We start from the raw sequence: 7,969 nt of genomic DNA, 5'->3' as shown, positions 1-7,969 counted from the left end.
GTGTCCTCTCACGTACCTCGGGCTGATTCCTCGCCCCCGCCGCGGGCCCGGGGGGAAAGGCGTGGCGATGCCCCACGCCTGGGTGGCACCCTGCCCGCAAACCCACCAGGCGCTGGGGCCGCCCGGCCTGGGCTGAGCCCTGGCACCCAGAGCTCTTCCCCCCCTGCTTGGTGGGCCACAGAGTGGCGCAGAAAGCACCTCCTCCCCGGCGGGAGTGTGGCGAGGATGGACCTGCCAGGGGGGTCGGGATGTAATGCTACCCCGACCGCTTTAGTGCTGCTTTAAACCTGAACTGGGACGGTTTCTGAAGGCATCAGAGCAAAAATAGCAGCAGCCTGGCAAGTAGGTACAGACTTAGCCAAACAGGTAAACCCTATTCACAAAGGCTACAGGTACCGCAAAACCACAGTCAGCACTAGGTTACCTCAAAAGACCAGGCTGAAAACCATGGTGGTTCAAATGCTGTTTCATCAGAGTTTCGATCGTTCCTGCCTTGGCCACGATGGACAGCCAGAGGCAGCAACAGCTTCAACCCTCCCATTTTAACTTGCCGTACTTGCCTGCCAGAGGCCTAAGTAGCCTGGTTTCCTACAAATGTCTCTCATGCCTGACTGCAAGCTCCAAGTGAAGCCTTTCCTAAAACTGATTCCTCCCTAGGGCTTCTCTCCCATGCACATGGTCTTGAGTAATAGCATGGAGCACACTTGGACAAGGATACCTCTGATCTACACTAAGCTTAGTCTTTGAGACTTTTAGCTCCTCTTGGCTGGAATGAGCCAATGATTTCAAACATTATTAAAGGCAGGTAGAATGGACAGTGTGCTGGTTTTGGCTGGGGTAGAGTTAATTTTCTTCAGAGTAGCTCATATGGGGCTGTGTGTTGGATTTGTGCTGAAAACAGTGTTGATAATAGAGGGATGTTTTAGCTGTTGCTGAGCAGTGCTTACACAGAGTCAAGGCCTTTTCTGCTTCTCACCCCACCCCACCAGCGAGCAGGCTGGGGGTGCACAAGGAGTTGGGAGGGGACACAGCCGGGACAGCTGACCCCAACTGACCAAAGGGATATCCCATACCATGTGACGTCATGCTCAGCAATATAAAGCTGGGGGAGGAAGAAGGAAGGGGGGGACGTTCGGAGTGATGGCGTTTGTCTTCCCAAGTAACCATTACACGTGAGGGAGCCCTGCTTTCCTGGAGATGGCTGAACACCTGCCTGCCCATGGGAAGGAGTGAGTGAATTCCTTGTTTTGCTTTGCTGGCATGCACGGCTTTTGCTTTACCTGTTCAATTGTCTTTATCTCAACCCACGAGTTTTCTCACTTTTACCCTTCCGATTCTCTCCCCCATCCCACTGGGGGGGGAGTGAGCGAGCAGCTGCGTGGTGCTTAGTTGCCGGCTGGGGTTAAACCGTGACAGAGAGACACACGGTGTGATGGCATAAGAGCTGTTTACTGAGAATGTATCACTTACCAGATATTTAGTGTGTGTTCTCTACATTTTACTGAATTCTTGCATCTACTTGTCTAAAGCAATCAGCAGTGTAGATGTAGCTATTTAAATAATGGAAATGACAACAGAAAGCAAAAGAAGAAAAAGCGGTGGATCTGCCTAGTATCTGTGATGCAATCTATGTTAAGAACAAGCAAAAGATAAAGGATCCTATTCTTCACTGTACAGTGCCACACCAGTTTTGTTCCAGTGCATGGCAGTAAAATCTCAGCCCCCAAAAGCAGATGTCTTTGTGGTAAAGAAATCCCATCTGCAAGACAGAAGTTTATGGAGAGAACTTAAGGATGCCCTATTCCCCAGCACAATGAATTTGGGGAGGTGGGCTTTTTTATGACATGCAATTTAAAATAGCTAGAAACTGTGAAAGCGTAAGGACGCAAAAGAAAGATCCAGGCAAAAGGTCACGCAGCATAGTCCAAGTGATAAGAATTAGGGAGAAACAGGGATGGAGATGTTACGTGATTCTAAAATGAAAGTACCTGTAGCCCCCTTGTAACCCTCAGATTTTAAAATCGTACCAGTTGCTAATTTTTTATTTATCCGAGGTGTCCGGTATGAAGAGAGCAGAGGTGTACAGAAGGCATTTGATAAAAATGAGCAATTGATTGGTATTTATTGCAACACCAATTACATGCTATGGCAGGCGTTCCCTTTATTCAATCAGCTAAAGTAGCAATCATCTGTAAACAAGTGATTCACAAGGCGGCGGTTAGCCTTGCTTGTCTTTCTGAGACCTGCCACCTCGTGACATGCAGAACCCTGAGGTGAGACCCAGTGACCCCTATAGAGGAGTGATGTACAGAATAACGGAGATGTGCAGAAGCCAGCAGCGTGGAGTAGAGAGTAAGCTCGTCAACAGCAGGGGCCAAGGAGTGGGGACAGGTCTAAGCAGGTCTAAGCCGTAAACTTACTTCTAGACTGGAGGGAAATGCCTTTTCATCCAAAATTCACAGATGTCTTCTAGGGGTTTTGCATTAGTCGGGTGAGTCAACCCCTTCTCATGAGACAAAATAAGCCCAAGTCCTTATACTAAGGCTCTTAGGAGTTTTTGAAGAACAGCAGTTATGGAAACATTTTTCAATAAGAAGCAGTTTCTGTGAACAACTAAGTAGGAAGGGACAGGGGAGAGGGCGTATGGACACCACTCCTGCTTCCAGATGGCTCCTGACATCACACGTGTATGGAAAGAGGAAAAGACAAGCCTGTTTCTTACAGTACATGAATTGTATGCACATGCAAGCTTTCTAGTTCGGGTTGTTTTGCTGTCAGAACAGTTCAAATCCTGACGTTTGTGCAGTCGTGACAATGAGACTAAAGAAACTTTAATGTTAGACTTGAGTTGAAATTAAAGCTGTACTTGAGTTTTAATGGCCCATATATTTTTCTTTGCTTTGAATTTTCATCTTCCTGTGTGTTTCCCATGCTTTAGAGCATGCTCTGCAACTTGTGGTTTCAATCTGGCTGGATAGCTGGAGTGCTGCCTTGGTGTTGCACGGAAGTCAGACTAACACCATTTTTTGAATAATGGCAATCAAATCACCTGAGAACGCATTAGATACTGGCACAGGTATATTTTTCTCATAAATGTGTGTCATTTTTCAAAATATTACATCTTGAAGCTTTTTTAAAAGCCTTAAAATGTGCGTGTAAGAAATGTGCAGGTGTGGCCACTGAATGCACAGAGACAGCGTTTTCTCCAAGCTGGAAGAGCTTTGGTAAGAGACCCTAGGAGAACTGCCCTATGGCGTAGAAGCTGGGGCAAGTCTCCCGGGGACAGTGACTTGAGGCCAAATTGCTGCTCCAAATCGGAGGAAGAGGAGTTTGAACCGGGTCCCTCGCATGCTAGTTGAGTGTCTTACTCATGGAGCTATTAAGTACCAGGGAATCTGACCTCTCCCTTGAGTGCATAAGCCTTATCAGTTATGCGCGCTTTTGAGTCCTTTCCCCCGTAGCCTGCATCGCTGACTTGCACGTTGGCCGTAGAGGGAGGCTCAGGCAGGGGCTATCTCCAGGCAGAGGCCGTGAGGACACTCAGGGATGGAGCACAGGCCAAGGTTTGTACGTGGAGGGGCCTGAAGATCAAGCGCTGAAGCTGTTGCAGAAGGCTAAGCCAGTATTTCTCCAACAGCCTGTGGCAACAAATGAGTTTGGCACTCACATCTGGGCTCAGCCTTCCTAAGCACAGCACGCATCCTGTGTGCTTGAGCTGCATTCAGGCTACAGCTAAGCTAAAGCCACAGTGCTTTTAGCTTAGGAAAATGTGTTGGTCATGGAGCTTGGTATGCTTACTTTGGATCAAGAACTTCCCTGTGGCAGGCGATTCATTGAACATTTAAGCTGCTTTCAGTCCCTTTTGTACTAACAGAAAAATGCAAAGGGCCCTTAGTATGGACCTGGACCTGATTACATGAACACCTAGACACCCCTTCAGAGTACTAGGCACGCTTGGCACCTACCAAAGGCTCAGTTTTACAGGGCTCAGGACCTGCTCAGCACTGCAAACCTGCAATGTATGAAAAGCTATGACCACACGTTCTCTTCTGATCATAGCTGATTTCAGATCAGCTCGTCCCTGACTGTTTTCCAAAGTACTGATTGCCCAAGGTTACCCTCGCCTGAAATCTGTTGGCAGCGCTCCTCATGTGAGCACTGAGTCACAACGAGGGATGATATGAGTGCTCCTTGTCTGCTTCTGTCTGTGGTAGCTGGCTCAGTTACAATCACCATGGAAGTTATCATCAGCCACCAAAAATGAGAACACCCTCACTGAACTATTTGCAGAGTAAAAACCCCAAGGTTCCCCAAGTGCCACAAAGAGATGCCTTTTCCTCGGTACACTTTCAAACCGCGATGAAATCCTGTGCGGAAGTACTAGGTTTACCAGTACACAATGAAAACAGTGAATCCAGAGTATTCCTTTTAGAAGACTGAATTGCTTTCTTGTGGCAAAAAGCAATTCTTTCAACTCTTACTGAATGATTATTCCAGATTACATGGCTAGCCAATGAATGATGCAGCGCAGAGCTGTTATTAGTTCTTCCACATACTGTTTACTTTTTGAGGAACTACTTGTTTTCTAAAGGAAAGTACATCATCCCAGAAAGCAAGTCATAGTTTATAAACAGTGCCACAGACAGCATAGAAAGTTCTGCTGAACTGTCACATGGCAGATCATGCAAATCCCCGTGTAGAGCTGAATGAACACCTCTCACAGATTTCTGTTTTGCACTTGCTTCTGCTTTTGTGAAACGAGAGCAAATTTTCCCTCAGGGAACACCTTTGCAGACAGGGGTGGCAGCAAACAGAAGAAATACAGTGTGTGTAACCTTTGAGATACTGTAATAAAAGACAAAGAAAAATGACACGGTTTGGAAAAAGTGAAATGCTGAAAAGTGATTATACACTTTTTGACATAATAAACCTTCAACGTCTTTCATTTCTCAGTATTTTTAACTCTCCAGGGACTAAATCGTGACTCTTGTCTTACATTATAGGGATTGCTCATAGATACAGAAGGTATAAAGCAAAAGTAACAGAAAAAAAACCTAAAAACAAAAACGTAGGGGAGAAATCAAGAAAATAAGGATACGGTGTGGAGTGATAATCTGGGGGAAAAAGTAAATGATACAGGTGCATAGAAATTGATGAAGAAATGGATGTACAAGTACTTCAGAGATAGTACAGAAGTTAAAATCTCAAGTACGGTGCACTTGGTGTTTTTTAGGATCATTGCTGGGGGCTAGAACTCACTGCGGGTTTTTTTGTAAAATATTGCTCTTACTGTGAAATAATTCTATCAGAAAAAAAACCCTATGCTAACTGAAATATCACTGTAGAATAGACTTTTTAAAGAAGCTGTGTGTGGAAACTGATAAATTATTAAATTATTACATTAGAACAAATCTTTTTATAATGCATATAAATTAGTTAAGTCATAAGAAAAAAGATATTAAATAGAAGAAGCTGTATCTCTTGTAGTGCCTGCGGTTGGTCCTACGTATCTAACTCTAACATGACAGTAAAACTATATACAGAGGGGTCCTTGTTTCTAGTGCTATTGGTCACCTCACATGATAAGATAAAATGCCATCAAATTTGATAGTTATAGTCAAGGGTTTTGCGGTGGTCTCATAAGGATGTAACTAACATATTGCCTAAAGGCTGCCCAACTTTCTCATAGCTACCTTATACATGTGAGGAGGAAGCTCACTCCCTTAAACTACTCTGGTTCCTTGACCTTCACAGGTTTAATGGTTTGGAGTTTGGTTTGATTTGGTTTGGGTTTTTTCACTGTAGCAGGGTGTACCAGCCACAGCCCGAACTCTCTGTTGCTGCTAAAAATGCCCACAGTAGCACCCCCAGCAGCGACAGGTTATATATTCAGCCCCAGAACTGGGCAGGAAATGGTTCTGAGCCGTATGAAAAAATAGCATCCCAAATAGGGAGGAAAAGACAACAACCCGTTCTCATGGACTGTAATCCTTCCCTCCCCTTTTCCCCCCAAAAAATCACAGATGGAGAAAATCCAAACATTCCATTTAGATCATCTGCAATTGTCTTGTTTTGATTTTTACCATTTCACTATGTCTTTACTAGCATTAATTCTAATTTTGCAATTAAAAATCATGATAAAGCTCAAATCCTGCATTTTATTATGAAACCCTGACAATTTTAGAACTTTTTGTCCCATGCTCTTTGAGTTGAAACATTTGCTAACCCTTTCGGATGAGCAATTTAATGTTCAATGAACTGACAGTTACCAATTTAACCTCTGACCTTGCCCTTTAAAAAAAAGTTCTCAGCAGCTCTAGTCAGAGTATGGCCTGGCACAGGAGAGCTAGTTCCTTCCTCCCTTGCAGCCTGGTTTCTCAGAAGACGGTGAACCTTCAATAAGCACAGGCACGGATATAGACTACTTGCTCTTCTCAATACATTTTTCTAGAACTTTGTTTTTTTCAGCAACATGGAGCACACTTTTGCCTGAAGGCAGGTGCCTTGGCATCACAAAGCAGTGCGGAATACGAGTGGAAAGAATTGCAGCTACCTAACTTCAGTCAGCAAAAAAATTAAGGTTTTATATAACTTAGTGTCTCAAAATTGTAGTTCAAAACACAGCACTTCAAGAGGCTGGCATTCAAAGACTGATCAGCTGCATAGCAAAAGCTGTTTGAAGAATGTCAAAATAGGGATATGAACAAGCTCTATTAAGTAAATTTGTAAGAAAAGTTGCATATTTAAAACTTTTTTGTAATGATTATTTTCTCTCTTTACTCCTGTACTGCTTCCTCTGTAGCTTTGGCTTGGGGCTAGAGCTGAGACGGGGAAAAAGGAAAGGGAAGGATATTCAGCTGAAGATATTTGAGTTTGGGTCAACGGTTGCAGTATCTCGCATTATCCCTGCATGTTCCCAGATACAGTTTCTCAGGACAGCCTGTCACAGGGACTGACACCCGTTCTGTCCCAGAGGGAGTCTGGAAGAGTTTGTACTGATGAGATTCTAAGATGCTCAAATCCTGTTTACTGCAATAACCAAAGCAAACTTTTGATCAGAAGATCGTGCTGGATAGTAATATTGCGACAATCCTTGGGCATGAAGGCCCCCATCTACAGACCTGAACTGCTGTCTAGGGAAGTTTGCTGCTTGCTGGGGGCTCCAATCTGGGATATTGTGGAAAGACTGATGCGGCTTGTCCAGCCCTCAGACTGTTAACCCCTGCTGCTCTTTGAGGTGGACACCATTGCTGCTACCAGGGGAGACCTGGAGTGTATTGAGCATGACTACGTGACTCTGGCTAAGGGCATGGGGGCCCAAGTGATTTTGTTCTTGATTCTGTCGGTGAGGGGGAAGGGCTTGACAAGGAGTGGGTGGATCCTTTGGATCAACATCTGGTTGCACAACTGGTGTCAATGACAGGGATTTGTTTTTTATGACCATGTCCTTCGTGAGGATCAAAGACTATTGGGAAGAAATGGGATCCCACCTGACTAAGCAGGGCAAAAACATCTTTGCCAACAGGCTGGCCGACCTGATAAAGAGAGATTGAAACTGGGAGTGATGGGAGAGGGAAATGACAACCCAAGTCAAGTGAGGAAGTGGTGGACCGGGTTGGCAAGCAAAAGATGCAGGGTGGACAAGAGAGACCTTGAAATCGAAGGGGACCTCAAGCATATATACGCAAATAAGAATGTGCCAAGAGAACAACATTATGAGGAAAGCTCTCACACTTTTCCTGGGAAATCAGCACAACTGTGTGCCTCTCTGAAAGGCCTGTACACTAACGCATGCAGCATGGGGAGCAAAAAGGAGGAATTTCAGCTCCATGTGCCATTGCTACAACCTCATTGGGGTCGCAGAGATGTAGTGGGATAGCTCACATGGCTGGAGTGCTGCCATGGCGGGATTTAGGTGCATTGGGTGTCCTTTAAGGAGAGGGAGGAGAGAGAATTGCCCTTTATGTGA

At 45.0% G+C, this 7,969-nt stretch overlaps 1 protein-coding gene across 2 annotated transcripts in view; it reads right to left on the bottom strand.

The window, feature by feature from the left end:
• NAP1L1 (nucleosome assembly protein 1-like 1) overlaps positions 1-36 on the bottom strand; it is a 35,420-nt gene extending 35,384 nt beyond the window's left edge. For both annotated transcript variants that reach the window (XM_009327536.1, XM_009327537.1), the window contains exon 1: positions 17-36. The gene's annotated coding sequence lies outside the window, so the exon portion shown is untranslated. The remainder of the gene's footprint in view (positions 1-16) is intronic.
• Between the last annotated feature and the right edge of the window lie 7,933 nt (positions 37-7,969).

The sequence above is a fragment of the Pygoscelis adeliae genome, unplaced genomic scaffold (assembly GCF_000699105.1).
Source record: "Pygoscelis adeliae isolate BGI_AS28 unplaced genomic scaffold, ASM69910v1 Scaffold113, whole genome shotgun sequence".
Classification (NCBI taxonomy): Eukaryota; Metazoa; Chordata; class Aves; order Sphenisciformes; family Spheniscidae; genus Pygoscelis; species Pygoscelis adeliae.
This window is presented reverse-complemented; position numbering and strand designations above follow the sequence as displayed.